Genomic DNA, 19,905 nt, shown 5'->3' with positions numbered 1-19,905 from the left:
AAACCAAAAATCCTTCAACTAAATGCCATCACCAACGAGCCGCAACCAACAGTTTTGCAATATGTCAAGATTAAATTTGAAAACAAATTCTGTAGACGAGCGCTTATCGACACAGGCGCATGTTCAAACGTCATCAACAAGAAACTCTTCGAAGAGATTAGCCAAAAATCCCCTGCGCCAATCGAATTCGAAAAACCCAAATGGGATTTAGTAAAAATGGCTAGCGGTCAGCTCGTTAAAGTTGAAAAACAAGCCAAAATAACATTTCAACTAGCCCACAGGAAATTCACCGAAAGTTTCCTAGTGCTAACATCAACCAACCCAGTCATTTTGGGGAACCCTTTCTTCATAAAACACGACATTACGATCAGTCCCAAACGAGGAACAATTCAATTTCCCGATCTTACAGTTCAAATAAATGAAATAAAGCCAGTAGATGAAAAACGCCGAACTTTTCGCCACAAGAAAATTTAGATCTATACAAATAAAAGGCAGACAATCCAGCCCTACCAACAAACAATTTTGGAATGCTCCCTTCACAAAGACGCCCAGAATTGTGAAAACCAAAGTGGAGTAGTCATTCCTAACGAAACCTTGGAAAAAGCCACCGAAATAGCCCTAACATCCTCCCTGAGTACAATTGACAAAAATAATGTTTTGTTTATCTCCGCACTTAACATTACGGAGCACCCAATAACCATTAATGGTCAAACGGAAGTCGGAAAATTCTCAATACTGTCAACAGAGCAAGCAGAAAAACTCACACAAATAGACCCACAATTAATGGCCTTGGCAAAGTCAAGGAACAAAGAAGATATTTTTGGAGAGCTCAACCAGTTAATACAAGCCGACTCAAACCCAAACTCTGCCCAAAACAGCCGACCAGAGCTCGAATATAATAAATTTTGGTTCCCTACACCCGAAACTTGTGATGACCCCAGTAATCTACCCCAACTTCAGCAGGAAATTTACGAACAAATTTTGAAATTCCAACAACTGGAGCGAATTGACCCGAAAAATAATGAGAAAGATCGCGAATTTTTCTTGAAGCAATTTACTTGGGAAAACTCCCCATTATCAACAGAAGAACGAGCAGAATGTGAAAACCTGTTAGTCGAATACTGCGAATTCTTTGCCAAACACCGTTTTGATGTTGGTTACAACACAGAACTAAAAATAAAACTAACACCAGAACATGATTTGCCAGTCTATGTACAAGGACCGCCAACACCAATCCACCTTTGCGATGAATTACACGTTGAATTTGCCCTAATGCACTACTACGGACTAATCACAACGTTATCTCAATCCAAGTACAGTAGCCCACTTTTCGCAAATAGAAAAGAATCAGGAAAATTGCGGATTTTGATCGATTTGAGACGAATTAACCACCTTCTGAAGACAGATTACCAGAATGCGAATTTTCACATTTCAAATATGGCAGATGCAACGAGCCACTTTGCTGGTAAATCGCTCTTCACCAAACTTGATTGCTCGCAAGCCTACCATTGTGTTCAAATGGCAGATGAGACCTCAGTTCAACTTTTAGCTTTCAATTTTGCCTCAAGAACATATGCTTACAAATGTTTGGCCCAAGGACTCAGCAAATCAGTCAATGGATTCAGTGCTTTCGTCCGCCACTACCTGGATCCTTGTTTAGCAGCCGGAATATGTACACAATTCATGGATGATATCGGAAGCGCAGTCGCAAACTTCAACGAATTGATTCCTTCTCTAAGAAAAATATTCGAGTGCGTACGAAAGTCAGGCTTAAAATTGTCACCAGAAAAGTGCGAAATAGCAGCTAACTCGATCAAATTTCTTGGAAACACAATAACAAAAGAAGGAATATCGCCACAATCGGAAAAAATCGAAAAATTCCTGAAGAAAATATCAATACCTAAAACTACGAAGCAAACAAAAAGATTAATTGGTTTTGTGCAATTCTTCCGCAACTTTATACCAAATTTGAACGAAAAACTGCTACCTTTCTATCAGCTTCTCAGAAAAGGTGCTGAATTCGAAAATACGGAAGAACAATATAAAGCCTTGGAAACATTGCAAAAAGATCTGCTTGATGCAACCGAAATGACGCTAAGATTACCAAAACCGGACCTACAATACGTTCTTCTATGCGATGCCAGCTACTACGGCGCCGAATTTGTACTCATGGTTGAAGATTACGTAAAAGGAACCAAGAATAAAGATAAGAAAGTCTATGCCCCAGTAGCCTTTGGATCACAATTATTTAATACCGCGCAGCTGAAATTCTCAACGTATTATAAAGAATTTCTTGCGTTATACTACGCTCTGGACGAATTTGCACATTATATATGGTCCTCAACCCAGCCAGTTATCGTGCTAACAGATAACATCAACCTTACGCACTTCTTTCAAGCAAAAACCATTCCGCCTTCAATCTGGAACTTCTTGGATCGAGTAATGTCTTTCAACATAGTTATAGCGCATATACCGGGAAAAGCGAATTACGCAGCTGATTTTTTGTCACGAGTTCAAACTGAAAAATGCGCTAGCTTGACTTTGAGGCATATGAATCAGATTCCAGTCAAAGAAATACAAGTTGAAAGTGAAGCAAAATCACCAGATGTAATGATAACGAATATAAATGTTTTTGACGAGTTTTCGAGCCCTGAAACGGAAAATCAAGAAATGATCTCTCAACTACAAAGCCTGGGATTGTACGAAGCCTATTTGGAACGCAAAAAGCAGAACGAAGAAGGAATACAGCACTTTTGGAGAATTAAACGGAATGAAATCAATGAAGTTCAATTACCGAGTCCAGAAGATTTTTTAAACGATTTGTTAAATAAACAAGACAGTCTGAACCTCAAAAATGAACAAGCCCGTGATGAGAACATTTCAAAAACAATTGAATGGAAAAATCATGGACTACCTACGGACTTAAAATATGCTTCGACACGACAAAAAAAATTTGCAAAACAATTCGACAGACTACAGCTTGAAAATGATGTTTTATACAGACTATTTTACGATGACACGGGAAAAATTTTGTACCAACAATACTGCTTGCCTAAACAATTGTGGAAGGAGGTGATATATAGATTACATAACTCACCAACAGGCGGACATCTTGGAATTCTAAGAACAATACAGGAATTCAGAAAGCGATTCTATTACCCAGGATTCACGGAACATTTCATCCATTTCATCAAAAACTGCCTTACTTGCCTCCAGTTGAAACAATCAACGAACAAGCAATTAAGACCGCCACTACAACTAGTATCTTCATTACAATCATACCCAGGAGACATGATGCAAATCGACTTAGTTCATCAAAACGGACCAGTTTTCAAATACGTTCTTAGCGGAATTGATGTGTTCACCAAGTACCTTTTCGCAGTACCACTAACAAACGGTAGTGCCGACACTGTTGCTCGCGAATTGGTGAAAATTTTTTTCCACCACAGTTACCTTCCAACAACAATTCTCACTGACTTGGGAACAACTTTCACATCTTCATTAATGGCGGAATTGACAAAACTTCTGGAAATAAAGTTAAAACATGCAACGTTAAAACACCCACAGACAATCGGTGCAGTAGAACGATCGCATGGACCCTTGAAAAGGATTTTAAAGCTCAACACAAGCGAACAATGGAATGATTGGCACAAGTATGTTCCTTTAGCAACTTTCATCCATAACACGTCATACCACTCTTCAATCAACTGTTGCCCATCTACTCTGTTTCACGGAAGAGAACCAGTAAAACCAATCGACTTACGATTCTCCAGGAAAGGAATTGAAGCCTGTGAAGCAAATTCAGATTACGTTCTGGCATTACAAGACGCAATGTTACAAAAGTTTGGCGAAAATAAGCAAAGACTACTTGATTCATATCAACGATATCGGAGTTATTACTACAAGTCTACAAGTCCATACTACAAGACTACAAGTCTATAGCCCAACCACTTCAAAAACATTCACATTGCTTGCTCCTGAATGCCAAATTAACAACACAAAGTGACTTCACCCAGAAATCAGTTCAAACTTGGCTACCACTTTATAGAGTTGAGCAAGTCCTGACAAATTCAAATTATATCATCCGAAAAGTTGGAACAAATTATACACAATGTGTACACAGAATTAGACTACGACCCATCAGTTTAAACAGCCCTCCAGATGACCCAGACACGATCAACCCAGATAATTTTGAAGCCGACCCATCACGGAGAACAACTAGAAATGAACCCGATTTGTTTGATGAATTCATCCCAAATTTACTCGAACAAGACCAAAATGCCGCATTTTCTCAACAACAAGAAGCCGCACCAGCCCAAATACGATTATCAGTACCCATAGCAGTACCCAGAGTCCCAATTGCACACCCACCACATCCAGTTCCACCACCAGTACCAGCGTTGCCACCAAGACCAACAGTTCGCCCTCCAGTCAATATTGCACCTTCCCCTCCAAGTTCTTCAAACAGCTCAGCCCGATCAAGTGATTTAGAAAATTCGGACAAAGCAGAACCCCCACTGCCATTCAACATCCCAGATAGCCCTCAATCCGAGCCTGAAACCGAGCAACCACCAGAAAACGATCCTGAATCTCCTAATGAGCAACCATGTACAAGTACCACTTCTTATGATAAATCGGTCAACTTTGCTCAGAAAAGGAGAATCAGAACATACGAAAAGTGGCAACCAGCAGCTCGTTATGGAGAACGTTTTCGGAAACCAAATCTCCCACCATCGCCTTCTCAGCCTGCAATCTTAACAAGTGAAGAAAAACGAAAAATTATTCACGAATCGTCACAGAGAGCACTACGCAACCCAACACCATCAAGAGAAACAAAACTTGATCAGGTACGAGCTAGCATTCAACGCCATCAACAAACGACCTGTAGTAGCCAGATCTACACGAAGCCGAACAAATCAGAAAAACACAAAAAGATCAGGAAACTTAAACTTAATTCAACGACAAATACCAGCGCAGTTTGTTAAACTTAAAGGCAATATTCTCCACTCATGTCACTCAATAGTGAACTGCGTGTCTTCTGATTTGACGATGAACACGGGACTAGCAAAAATGGTTGCTAATATGTACCCCTCTATGCGAAAAAATGGAAAAAACCAGCCCAAATTCCCAGTCGGAACAGTAATCCCGTACTTTGACCCCTACAGAAATCGTTATATCTTTAATTTGGTTACAAAGGAGCAGGAAAGCGATCACCCATCGTATTATGCCCTCCAAGTAGCTCTCACTACCCTCAGAGACGTAGTTCAGGAATACAACATACGAGCGATAAGCATGCCAAAACTGGAGTTTGCAAACAATCAACTCGAAAAATCAACCGTTATGCGACAACTTTACGAAATTTTCGGACCACTTAATATCGAAATCAACTTATATAACTTTTGACAAACTCGCCAATAGTCCCTTCAACGAAATTATGACCTTTAGAACGATCCAGTACAACAGCAAAGTGACCTCACTGCCGACAAAAGTTTTACACAAATCTCAAATTTCAGCCCTAGATTTGCGCAAAACACATGAGTTCAACACCCACTGGTACAATTGGTCTATAAATTAGCCTGGATACTACCCAATACCTGTTTTTTAAACTGGATTAAAGCATTAAAAATAACTTTGGTTTGGTGCTAACACACCAAAAACTTGAAGAAAAGCGAAAAAATCAAAATGCACTGAAAACGCAAAATTCTTTAAAAACCGCCCGTTTCAGAAGTAGGCGTCAGAACCGGTCCAACATTAGTTTAAAACGTTTGTATGAATGTCGGTAACAACTTGTATAGGATGAAATCTCCCAAATCTGTCTCCTTTTGAAGCTACGCATCAGAATTTGCGAAAGAAAAAAAAGAAAAAGAAAAAAAAAAGAAGGTCAAAATAGCATGCTACCTTCACTAACTCAGACGATCAATACACTGGCATTTATTGGGCTTTACAAGTTCTACAGCATGCGTATACAAGCTCTTAATAAACAATCTATGCACAAAGTGATTAATGTCTGGGGACTTGTAACCATAGTGCATTTTTTTGAGCGAAAACAAAATAAAACGGTCTTACACTTACATGTCAGTCGGAAATCGTCTGATGTCCGGCAAATTGGTCGAAGAACTCCAAAACTACTCTCGGCCAAACTCGAAGCTCTTCCCTGGTAACATCGTGCAATATCGAAACGTAAGGAGGACTCGTAGTGCCAAGTTTCAACTGCATTTTCTCCTTCCGAGAAAGGGGCCTTTTCGCAGAACTCAAACTTTGTGCCAAGTCATAACCGCATGCGTGGAATGTTTTGACGTGAGTCGTAATGTTGGCCTCTCTGACAGTAACGGGGAAATCGTTAGGGCAGTCTTTAACGGACTTTCGATAATCACGGACAAGAAGAAGCCGCAGAAAGTACGGTAAAGCATGCAATTGGATCTCCTTAATTACCAATCCTTTCTCGATTCCAGTTGATAACTTGTTAACGACACGCATTCCTAGCTCTGGGGCAAAAACAGTCCCCAATGCCTCATATCCGGTGACAAGCGACCACAACAGCTCGCCTTTATGGTTGTATCCCGGCTCAGTTAAGACAGCATGAACCGCACAGCTGGGCTGAACGATTACATCCTCGGGCTCCGCGATATGATAAAAGTAGTGAACCTTTGGTTTTCTCTTCAAACCACTCGAGCCAGGAGGATTACTACTGACGCCATTGAGACGCAGCTTCGAAAAGGTGTCCTGCTTGAACAGGTCCAGGCCGGCCTCGATGTTGTTGCAAATGATCCACATTTGAGTGCCACCAATCACCTTCGCGATGGACACAGCACCCCCCCATTCGATGTGTCCAACAGTACACCACTCTCCAAGCTTCGCTATGCTCGCCAAACTCGTAATAGCCAAATTCGGAGGTTTGGGAAAAATAACATTACTGGATCCGGCGGGAAACTCGAAAGATAAAGTACGCGAGCCCGGTAAATCAAAGTCATTCCCATCGTTTGCCATGAGACCTCCGCAGTCGTACTTCTTTATCAAATCTTCGACTACGCAGTCACCATCGTTATAGAATTCCATCAATTCCGGACTCCATTGGTAAACAACTTTCGCCGCAGCTCCACGTAAGAAGAAACTTTCTGTCGGAAAACTTTCACCGAAAACCCACTCGGTCTGTTGAGGTAATGGCGCAAAACCAAGCTTTTCGAGTTTTTTCTCACGTGCCATTTGAATAATGTCAGCAGGCCGAACGAAAGAAAAAGTTTTAGTAACTTTCGAACTCATAATAATCTGAAAAAGCTCATGCTGAAAACACAAATCAACCTCAAATCATACATGCTGAAAAATGTGCAAACATGCACTAAAAGAACACAAAAGGCACACATTGAGAACACGCTACGGTCGATTAAATACGCTCTAAACAAATATGAAAAGGAAGGGGAGACTTGCATTTAACTTCAAAAAAAAATCTGAAATGAAAATTTGCATCTTCAAAAATTGTTTCCACACTACAAGCTATACAAAACGAAAGCACACGACTCTAAACAGACAAGACCTGCTAATCTCCTCTAAAAACTGTCTGACCGGCTGTCCTCTAAATACATGTCCTAACGATACCTTCGCGAGGTGTACAGAACTGCCACCCACACACAGCAAGCGAGAAGGATAAAAGTAACAATGAGCATAGCAAAGTACAACTCATCGTGACCCCCGTCATCAGCGATGCCCGCAATTGAAGGACGATGAAACGAATTATTGTCTTGGCCTTGATCACAAATACGTGACCTTCGAACAGTCCAAATGTTCTGACCCACGATGAATGATCCATTCTTACAGCATGTAATAATGTAGTTAAAGAACGTCACATTCCAACACATTTCGCTTCTGAAACACTCAACAACCCTTTACTACACGTTTCTCCATTTCCCTTGAAAAAAACGATTATTACCATATATAAACATTCATTTTTACTTCATCATCAATTAGATCCAACAAAAATCCGAACCACCGAAACTATAGTAAATAAACATTTCCAAATAAGTAAAGACGACAATAAACCAACAGAAAAACATCCTCTGACAAACATACGAATATTTATATTCGAGAAAACTAGCTCAATCGGTTATTCTCACTCTTACACTTTCATTGAATCAGTTTATAAAGTCCAGCCCAAAAATGAGGCCAAGAACTATTCTACTCCTGACTTTCGTCTTAAGTGGAAATTGCGATACATTTTCTTCAGAATATGAAGCGCTTACAAGAGGAATTTTATTCCACAAAGAGTCCCAAATATTACTTGCTGAAAAATTTGTTAATGTTCAATTTCGTGTGCCATTCCCGAAATACAATTTCACGATGCAGAAACAAGTAGAAACAATGTTAGCAAAATTAGCAGAAATGTGGAGTCAGCCTTCGGCCGAATGTCCACTAGATTTTTCGCAACCTTTCAATTCCTCGCACAAGCCCTTCAATTTGAATTGGATGCTGGCCAAAATACAAAACGAAACAAATGCAGCACAGCAGGAAGTTGAACACATGCGCAACGTAACAGCAAAATTTCTATCGAACGATGAAAACGAGGAAGAAAATCAAAACAAACAACAAAATTCACAAGGAATCCAAAATCGTGAAAAACGCGGTGCACCTGTAGTAGCAGCCGCTGCTGTAGCAGGAATAGCGCTGTTCGGATCCCTTGGAATATCAATGGGAGGATCAAGTGACTGTGGATTTCTTGGAGTTTTCGGTAATTGCCAAAACACTGGAAAGAAAAATGCAGAGAACATTGACCGACTAAGCCAATACGCTAGCCAACTTACAGAGTACGTTTTAGAAATTGAACAAGCCAGCAACGAGAAATTCTTCTTGATTTCCAACGAAATAGCCGAAATAGCAAAAATCCAAAAGGAAATGCAAGAAAACCAGAACAAAAATTGGAAAATTGTACAGCAGCAATTTGAAATCTTTCAAAACAACTTTCATGTTTTACGAGATTGTACTCAAATGCTGTTTTCGCTCCAACAGCTAAATTTCAATTTCGACACAGCCGCTTCATTGTTGAACGTTATGTATGCAGACGTCAAAAGTTACCGTTCAGCTTTATACGCCTATAGCATAAATTTGCTCAACTCAATCCCAATTCTACTAGACAAAAGACTTCCAATGTCCCTAGTTCCACGAGAATCTTTAAATGCTGTACTCGACTCAGTACATGATGCACAAAAATACTCCACGGATAAACTGTCATTGGCAATTCCAATGCAAGATCTAATGTCCTATTACGATGCGAAATTACTAACAGAAATTTCAACAGTAAAACAAGGATTACTTCTGACATTGGCGATACCTCTATCATCAAAAACAACAACCTTTACAGTTTACAGTGCACATTTAGTACCAATGCCACAACGCGATCCCTCTGAAGCTTTAGAATGGGTCATCGAAGGCCCATACCTAGCAGGTTCACAGGATTCGATGGAAACGACAACTCTTACACAAAAACAATTGGACAACTGCATTGGATCATCAACATACAGAATTTGCCATGAAACAATGGAAACACACTTAGCACAATCCTCATGTCTTGCGACACTTTACTACCAGGAACCGATAGTTGCCTTAGCTGTATGTGAAACCAGAAAAATCCTACTACCCATCCCGGAAAAAGCGACCAACCTCGGGTTTGGAATTTGGTTAATAACGAGCGCAAGACAATTTAAATGGAGACAACACATAGTAAGTGGACAAGAAACAACATCAAACGTGAATAAGGATGGATGTAAAATTTGCCTATAACTCTCAATTGTGGAGAGCAACTTATAAGCAAACATATTAAAATACGGTCAGACCTGTCAAGCTGCGCAAAAATTCCAGCAGTACAAATTGACGTCAATTTAGACGACCCTCTTCAGAAGCTTATTTCAACGGTCCCCGAGCTAGACCAATTACCCTATTACAAGTCTAAAGCAGACGCAAATATTGCCCTATTTCAGCAAATGAAACTAGAGTTGACAATGATGTCAGTAGATAATCTTCAACAAAACGATTATGACAATATTGCTAAACCCTTAGTCCACAAAATGCAACTTTTGAAACCAAAATTAATTGATAAACTCGATTCCTACGTCCCTATAAAAGTCTCTTTGTCCCTCACAATCTTTGTTTTTATCGGAAATCTCCTTTTACACATCCTAGTCATGTACCTTTATCATAAATTCAATTTTATTCGAAACTTAACGCCAAAATTTATGAAATCGACCGATACAAAAATTCCAGTAAAACAAGTTATGTCAGTAACTAAGGACCAATTCCCACTGGTACAATCGATGGATCATAAGCTCAAAATGAAGATAACTTTCATTAATGAATATACAACGGATGAAGAAATAATACAAGACATACTCCTTCGGTTAAACAAAATCGAAAACCTTGTGGATGAACACCACAAGCATCTGATACAAGAGGAAAGCCAAAGAGACGCCATACAAACCCAATCCCTCAGTTCATCCCGCAGAAGTCTCCAATCGCAGTCACGGCATTCAGTACATGCCCGTGAAATCCCGCATGAAACACAACAAACAGACCAAAACCCAATCTACTTTCGGTCTCCTCAAAAATTCCCAGTTCAGACCCTCCAGCAACAACAATCACCGGTGAACAACGCAACAACACAATCGACAACTTAAGGGTGGCACCTTAGAAAAAAAAACTAGTAACCACATTTAAATTTATATACATAAATTTTATCAAAGAACGGTTGTGTAACGTCCTAGAAAAGTCCGTTATATTAAGAGTGCTATAATCATCCATATTTCCTTATTACCATATATGGAGCTTGAACTTGTATATCATCATAAGAATGTAAAATCACTTGCTCAAACACGAAACACCACAAACAATTCTTGTATTTGCTAAAACCACTCATAAACCGGAAAAACGTATTTATCTGTTTACCTATCTGAGAACATAATTACTCCATCCTGCCCCAGTTATAACTTGCCGTATAAAATACTGTAAACTCTTGCCTTATTAAGTGTCGCTAAATTTGTTATTGTCTTTCATCTGGCGCGTGCCGGCGCAAGTAGATATGATTATATTTGAACTATTGAAAAGAAACCAGTGTAAAAATTATAACAAAGAGAGCGATGAGATTGAAACCTGACGAACAGTAAGACGAAATCCAGTATTAAAATAACTAACTATTTTTACTATCTAAGAGTGAGATCAGATACTGTCGACCCTGCTCCGAAGTAAAGTAAAAGCTCGCCATCGAAAGATTGAATTTTATAGCAAAGCATTGTCCAATATTCCTAGGAAGTAAATTAAAAATAGAGCCATCACATGGTGACATGAGTGGAGACAGTAACTCACCCTTTTGTTTCGTTTCCAAAATTCATTACACGTTCATACCTCTAGCTTTGATATTATCTTAAATTTTCTCAGTTATATCTTTTGTTTTTTAATATGCTCTCACTTAATTATGCCTTATCTTACTGCCAACCCAAGTCATTATAACGCAATTTATGATTACTGCCAGGATTCAGGCCTTTTTATAGTTTACCTAATGAACCTGATATTGTCGTTTTTGGCAACCACAGCCATTATGGGACATCAATAAACCCCGAGATAATATTTTATTACGACACGTTATGCACGATATTTGTTTTTGGTAGATTGCATGATAATTCCCGAGCTTTCGTTATCGCACAGTATGGACCACATGAGTACTTCAGTGAGCAGCAGAAAATAGAAAACAATGCATACATTAATTTAGTAGGCAACGTTGTTTTCGTTCTTCACGGATAAACAATTCAATTCATTTTAATAAATGATCTTTCAACCTTCTCATAATTATCTCAATAAATTTCATTTTCAATGGCACATAGCAAGTATGATATTTCCTTTGACATTACTTGTGCGATCGTTTTTATTTATTTTTTTCTCTCGTGTTGATCACGATTTATTGCTTGGCTACGGAATCAGAATTCGAGCTAGAGATCAAGTTCACCATTAACAAACTCTACACAACGGGCAGAGAATGAAGAAGTTTTACTATGATTCATGCCGCTTGCTATGATCAGATTTCGGATGATGCGAAGCTCCGCTCTGCCTGTCAGAAATTAGTGAAATTAAGTATTCATCTCTTATTCAGGTCGCGTTGTTTTTTTGTGTTTTTTTTTGGGGGGGAGTGGAATGGTCTTTAATTTTGTTCACGCTCAAATTGCGGTTTGACCTCTGAAGATTTTAATCTCTGAAATATTTAGTGAGCGGGAAGCAATTTTTAAACTTAAGATTTCCTACCAAATATTAAGAAAACCTATTCGTCCAGCGTTCCCAGTGTTTTTGCTATTTTTTTGAAAAACAAATATTAGACTAAACAATTCTTGATGTTCAAAGCGCTTTCACGTGATAATTTTTTTCCGAATTTCGAAAGTTGAAAATGTAATTGTTTTTTTTCTAATATTTATTGTTCAATGACACTGTTTCTCAACTTTTTTGGCTACGTTCAGTAATGGGATTGCTAATTTAACCATTAATGATGTCTGGGTAATGATGTCCCCGTAATCGGCGTGAATAAAATGAAAAACCGTAAAATAGCTAGGGTTTTTTCTCAGTTCCCCTCCAGCAAAAGCCCCCTTGAATGGACATGCAAAACACCACTGGGCCCTTACAACTTAAAAATCGAAAGGTTGAAGCTGTAGTGGCAGTTTTGCTCACATCTCGGCTTCAAAAATATCCCCATAGAATGGTATTTACGCAAATTTGGAAAAAGGGCACATTCAGATCTTGAACGTAGCTAACCCTTTAAAAGTCACACTCAGTGCGCGACGAATAAGGCAAAACAAATGCAATAAATTTTTCAAGATCTTTCATTGTGGAATACTGGGAGTAGACAACAATTACCATAACTACTTTATAGTCCTGCCTAAAATTAGAAAGGACCCAAAGTTATTCTCTACGGACTCTATAAAAAAAACACTTATTCGGTGAATGTTTATTATCAGCATATATCTATCATAACTTATAAAGTGGTAGCAGTACGCAAATCGAAGTGGGTCTCTCAGTTCTTAGTGGTCTGAGATTATGTGGTTGGTCGTTTTGTTTCTTCATCTGTTCCCAAAATAAAACTTTCCAGCGCCTCTCTTTTCACCAGTCTCCTTCTGCACCCACAGGGATGGGTAATTTATTCACATAATACTACCATCCAAATTAGATAACACTGATACTGCGCCTCAATTGCTTAGAGTTGTTGCTTTAAAATTTAAAATTCTCTAGTTTTGAATGGCCGAGTAGTATCTAGGATTTTTCCTAAAGTAATAATTCTATATTGTTACTACTTCAAAGCTGAATTCAAAAATGAAGTAGCAAGATTTAATTGATTTTATCATAAGGGGTTGATCTAAGATTCTCTCGAGAGGAGGATTTCCCCAAAATTGCGATTTTTTAGGCCGAAAGACACCCTTTTTGGGAACTTTTTGAAAGACTTCGACCAAAAAGTTGCATTTACTAAAAATTTCCCGCCCCCACCACTATCAATCTGCTCCTAGTTAGTATTTCGCCCATCCCTGATCATCGCCAAAAGAGTCATCTCCGTGCTCCGTTAGAAGTTCGTTCATGTATTTTGCAGGCATGTATCCAAATCGCTTATGTGCGCCGAAGAAATGCTTTCCAGGAGAGCGAGCTTGAACTGATACTGTCAACTAAAAAAGAAGACATGAGAGGAATTTATGTTCCTTGCTTCTTAGCTTCACGGTTTTAGCCCGACTGCCTCCGGTGATAGATGGAGGTAACTAATGCTGAAGGTTTTTCCCTAGAGATACTTTTGAGGGCTCTCGTGTGAATCGAATAAATTCATCTTGAAAGCTGTTAAAGTGACGACTTACTTTTTAAGCTAAATTTCTTCTTTTTTTTCAGAGAAATCGTTTGATTTGAATGCTTCATTTATAAACTGGAGGGGGACTTATAGAAAAGACCCAAATTGAAATTCACTCCAAGTAAATTTCAGTTCTTTAATTATATTTCGTCGTTGTTACTTGAATTTAACCAAGGAAAGGACAAGTTAAAAACAATTTTCTGGTAGAGGTTCTTAGTCAACAGGTTTTCTGGTAGATTTTTGGTTAATATTGTGCACTTTTTATGTTGTCTTATCCCTGCTTTTCTATCTTACAAAGGGTGTGTCTGTTTGATGTAAATATTGAAGTTTCAACCCAAAATGAAGATTTTTTATAAACGTTTATTTTCTTAAATTACCTATAATTACTGCCCTGATAAACTTTTTGGGTCTAATATTTTTTTTGCATAATCTACTGGTTCTAGCGTTAAAATGTTTGGGGTTGGGTGAGTTCATATCCCTATGTTTTGGAATTCGTCATCGAATAGGCTTATTTAATAAAGATTTCCAATGGTGATGTTGAGTCTGATAATAATTTTATTTATTCATTATTGTACACTTGATAACAGGCATTCTGATTTATTGACCATTTTATTAATTCAATGTTTCTCTCTCTTTGCGATTAGTTTCGTTTGTCTATAAAGTGCCTAGGAGAGTTGATTGTCTAACCGCTTCTTTTCGCAAATCATTTATTTCAGCTAGGCATGTTAGGAAGTGGGTATTAAACAATACAGCTGTATCCAAAATAAGTATATCCAATATTAAACAAAGATAGCTGGATGCTGTGCAAGTACCACAGAATGTTCCGACCATATTCCTAAAAAATGCATATATTTTTTATTTTTTCAAATTAGTGTTGTTTCTCCGTGGTGTGATAGAAAGGATCTGACGAAAAGCTAAGATTAAGGCATCTGCGACAGTCGCAGTAAACTATTCAAATCAGGCAACGGATTGTGTCGATAAATTGTTGGAAAAAAGCAAAAACAAAAAATTTAAATTTTCTTAATATTTTTTTTGCAAAAGTTTTTTTCCCAAGATAGCACTAAAAAAACTATCGAAAAATAGTTTTACTGGAGTCTTATCTTTCTATAATGAGCCTGCTTGCTTGCTTTACTTGCTCAAAGTTAGACTTGAACTCAAAAATATAAAACCGGTTTTTTCGCGACAGTGGAGAAATTATGATATATGATATATCACTCGACTCATTTCGATAATGATTTGTGTTACCTGATTTTGCGTGGAAAACAGAAAAAGAAAAAACTAAAGCAAACTTTGATTCAAAGTTCCTCCCAAATTTCAATGGTCGGAACAATAAGGATTGCCGGTGCTGTGCATGTAACACGGAATGATCCGACCACACTGATTCAATACAACCAATTTCAAGAAGAAGAATATCGAAAAATAATCATAAATTTTTTTTCTAACTTCCGGTTTCAATTATTTTTCAGTAACGTGGGACTGAATTATATTGAAAACTTTAAGAACGATAGGTAACATGGATGCTAACATGATGATAAAGTTTTATTACTAAGGTTAAATTATAGTGGGAGGTCCGCCTCTCATCAATTTTTGTCTAATTTACTTGGAAAACCGAAAACTTCTCAGCTGTTTCTCGACACAGAACAGTAATCAAATTTTGTAGTCAGAATCTGAGTCACGACTAAAATGGTTTTAAATATCATAAGAATTTTGGCTGAAAAAAACGGACCCGAATCTAAACGGACCCGAATCCGGATAACTTTTTGATTGTGGTCCAAATAACAAGGATAACCGGTTGCTGTGCAAGTTGTAACGAAAGTTCCGACCACAATTATTAAAAAAACTTAGAAAACAATCTTTTTTATTGGAAAATTCCGAGCTCTAGGCGCAATAAAAAAAATTTTTGCAACTTGCACAGCAACCGGTTATCCTTGTTGTTCAGACCACTTTCAAAAACTTTCGAAATTTCTTATCCAAGTTAAGTTTCTTTACGATTTCTAGGCATTGTCTTCTAGTCATCGATATTTATTTGTGGTACCAAGTTTTGTGAATGAACATGAACAAAGCTAACACAAGAATACCAAGTAGCACAGGATGTTCAGACCAGGTTCATAAAAGACTACAACAATTTTTTTCTATCTGTTTTTCTCATATTGCTTGTTTTTGAGAGCCGTAGCGTATTCAAGAGTATGGTGTTCCATGATTTGCTATAACAAAATGAGTTCATTTTCATATGTCTGTCAAATTCAGATCTTAGCTGTTAGTAAAGGTTTGCTAAGGGAAATTGATTAATATGAATTTTCGTAACGAAAAATCGAAAAACTGAAATATTTTTTATTCTTCATGATGAGTCATCAGTTTGTTGACGTGAAACTTTGGTAATATTTTCAAAACAGATGTGTTCAAAATTTGCATCAGTCACGATATTTTTTTGGCGTTGTACTTTTCTGAATCGAATGTGTTCGGTGACTTTTTTATGATTTCAAAAAGGTAAAGGTCTTGGGTTCGAATCTGACCAGGAACTTTTTTTTTCAAATGGGAAATATTCTGTTTCAAACAAAATTGTCGGACAATTATTTGTCTGCTTATCTGTTGTCAGCTTAGTTGTCACTTCTTGAAATTGTTTTTTTTTTCTTTGCGCTTTCTGGTAGTGTTTTTGGCAGTGTAGCTAAGTTTTAATCGCTGTTGGCATTTTTTGAAGGAAAATGTCGTTAAACCCGCCCAAAATCGACGAATGAAAATGCGGGTTGAATTTTGCGTTTTTAATATTTTTGGAAGGTTTTATTTTAAAACAAAATGACGATTAAGTTTTACTGGTATCTTGAAGGTTTTCTAAAGAAGTAGCGTTTTTTAGCGCAAACTCTCCCATAAACTTTGTATATATTCGCGTCAAAGGTTCCTCTATAAGATATTCGAAATGACTGGCCAAAACGCATCCTATATATTAGTGTCAAAGTGGGAAGTCTTCGGAAACATTTGGTTGCCGGATTCTCGATTGAGTAGTTTTTATTTGTTGACTAGGCTATCAACTCAATCAATGCTTAAATTGGGTCCAATGAAAATCAGGTACTATAACTAATCGCCCGAATGGGTCGAGTGATATAGCATATTAAAGCCCTTTGTGATTAGAACAAAACATGGAAATTTCCAAAACGTTTTCTCAGTGAAACCGATTTGTAGATTGTTTTGTAGTCCAATTTGGAGTGAATATAGCGAGCAAGCAGGCTTATGATATGCTCAAATAAACATCTAATAACAAGCTGATAAATTAAGTTAAGTCTTGAAAACTCAGTTTATCTCAAAAGTTATTTTCGAAACTTCTTTTAGCACCTTCTTGGGAGTAAAATTGGAGAAAAATTATTTTTGATTTTTGTGTTTTTTTATTGTGGAATAGTTGTCAAATATACCTAAGTTACTATTAACATCGCATTTTGAAATTTAGGTTCTGATCTTTTTTTCACGTCACAAAGAAAAAAAAGAAGAAATCGTTTTTTTTTAGTTTATTTAATTGTGGCCGGAATTTTCTGCGCTCCTTGCACAAAAGTCAGCTATATTTGTTTCATTTGTTGTTATTGCACTGAAACACAGATTTTTTAAACTTGCTTCATTATTGATATCATTGACCCAAATTATTTGTGTGGGAATTTCGTTGACCTTTTGAAGAGTTTTTTCGACTGTTTTTATAAGTTAAATTAAATCATTTTTTGAGCTCCCCAAAAACACAATAAATTATGCTCTTTTTTGCTCGAACAAATTATGGGCTCCTTTTCTAAGGGCTTGTCCTAAAAATCGCGTTTTTTCGGCCCCGCAACTTCATATTTAGTGTATATTGGCTCCAAAGTGAGCGTCGTAAAAAAATTGCGATCGGGGGATCATTTGGAGAATTTGGCAACCGGAATTGAGAAGGGGTTATGGTCCCCCTCCGACACGCTACTGATCGATATGAAGTTCTGTTTGAATTTTTTTAATGAAATTTTTTAAAATAATTTTGTAAGGACAGGGGATGGGACATTAGCCATGGTTCAAAAATTTTCTTATGAGCTGTTTTTTGTTATTTTCTCTGCACCTAAGTTGCAGGGCTTCAATTTCACTTGCGATTTATTTCGGAATGTGGCGTCAAAAAAGGCAATCACATTTTGTAGTCTTATTGCGATTCTTATTACCCCCAGCCAAACTCCCACCATTAAACATTGGGCCTTTTTTCTGCGGGGCAAAAGGATGTCAGCCATTTTTCCGCTGTCGGTCCCACCTTGAGGAGGTGGGTGACACTGGGATTCCTCCTACCGTGACCGATACGGGATTCGAACCCACAATTTCGGGTTAAAGACGTTTTATCCACTCAGCCAGGGCTGCTCTAGGTCAATTGCTTAGCCTCCTCGATTCATAAGAGCTTGAAGAAGCAACAACTTACCAAATTGGCTAAACGGGTGTCACTCAAAAGCGTATAAGGAAGCGGCGAGAGGATTGAAGATTGGTGATGTTTCACGAATGTTCAGTAGTTAAAAATTCTTTTTAAGGAAAGAAAAAAGCTTTTATTCTGAAAAACTACTCACCAGAAAGGTGGCCGCGATGATGGCGATAAAGGAGCTGAGCTTCATTTTTAAGAATGATTTCGCTGTTCTGTCCTTTTTTGAAACAATGTTTGATTTGTTAATTTCTAATCAAGATTAATATGACTGTTATATTTTTCTAACCCAACGAAAAGCAACAATGGAAATTGATGAAATCAATTTTATATTATTCCTCGGCTTTGTAATTGTCCGCAAATTTACTCTTTCAACCGATCTATAAATTATATCAAAAATATGTTATGCTCTACCTTCAGGGAATTGATTTAGATACTATTTATACAAAAAAGTGAATAAAATCATATCCGATTATTAGTAGGTGAATCCAAAAAATAGCCCAAATAAAATTTTATTAGGAAGGATTGAAAACTTCTAAAGTTACAATACAGCCCTTAAGGTGAGTAAACTTGCCCAATTTTTCAGCTTGAGTTTATGAAATATTTTCTTTGTCTCATCTGTTCCACATTTCTATTGGCCAATACGGTTGTTTATTTTAAGAACAATAAAAAATAGATACTTCAGATAGCAATATGTTTCTAAGAGAAGATCTATTTTCCTGGTAAGTTTTTCTCTCTTGCTGACCTGAAAATGTAAATGAAATTGTTTCAACTTTCAATACAAGCGTTTGGGCTTTTTGCCAGTTAATTTTGAAAGCAAGCGCTTACTACATTTTTGTATGAAACCAATAATTATAATTGAGACTTTTTATTAGGGAACTGCAAGTTTTCATATATGCATACAGAGAATCATAGTATTGTGGCAACTATTTTCTTTCACTGGAGGTTGTCCCTCTTTCGAATGCATGAACAGAAATAAGAAGCGATCAAAAGATCATTCGCTCTTATGGGAACATCGAAGGCATGGCATTAGTAACTTCACCACCAAATGGTCAATTGCGAAGACTCAATGGTGTTGTCCATTGTCTTGCGCGTCAAAGAACCTGATTGAGCAATTTCTGGTCTTCAGAGGTCTGGTCGGCTCAGCAAATGAACAAGGACAACTATTTTTAAAATAAAGATAAATATCATTTTTGAGAAATGCAAGCGAAAACATCGGTGCTTGATACTTGATGGCTGTCAGTTTTTCGTATAACTGAGCCAAATTCCGTTTTTCGGCTTATTCGATATTCTGGTTAGTGAAAGACAATAATTTTTGACGGCAATAGCAATAACACCCTCTATAGATTGGGGAATCTTGCAGATACTATATGCCAGCAAAATAAAAGATGCATTACTGCCTTTAAATTGAATTATGGAATGGTTCAGGTATTCTCTGGCACTTACATGATTATTCTGCTCGCTCAGACGGAAAAGAGCCACTGAGCCGAGCTCAAAAGTTCAGTAACGAAATTTCCATGACCTTATATGGAGCAAACATATACAGGGGTCACGGTGTCAGTGCCATATCAGTACCATCAAGTTACTATCAAGGACCCTATGAGCAGCTCCGAGAAAATATTTTCAAAAAAAATTGAAAAGTTTGGCGACCTTTTTA

General features: G+C 37.6%; 1 long non-coding RNA gene across 1 annotated transcript; it reads right to left on the bottom strand.

Annotated features, from left to right (window-relative positions):
- Window positions 1-13,541: 13,541 nt before the first annotated feature.
- Window positions 13,542-18,994, bottom strand: LOC134856324 (uncharacterized). The gene is made up of 3 exons (XR_010164729.1): window positions 18,823-18,994; window positions 18,397-18,591; window positions 13,542-13,673 (listed from the first exon to the last, which is right to left on the bottom strand). It is a non-coding gene; the product is annotated as an uncharacterized LOC134856324 (long non-coding RNA).
- Window positions 18,995-19,905: the final 911 nt, after the last annotated feature.

The sequence above is a fragment of the Symsagittifera roscoffensis genome, chromosome 1 (assembly GCF_963678635.1).
Source record: "Symsagittifera roscoffensis chromosome 1, txSymRosc1.1, whole genome shotgun sequence".
Taxonomy (NCBI): Eukaryota; Metazoa; Xenacoelomorpha; order Acoela; family Convolutidae; genus Symsagittifera; species Symsagittifera roscoffensis.
This window is presented reverse-complemented; position numbering and strand designations above follow the sequence as displayed.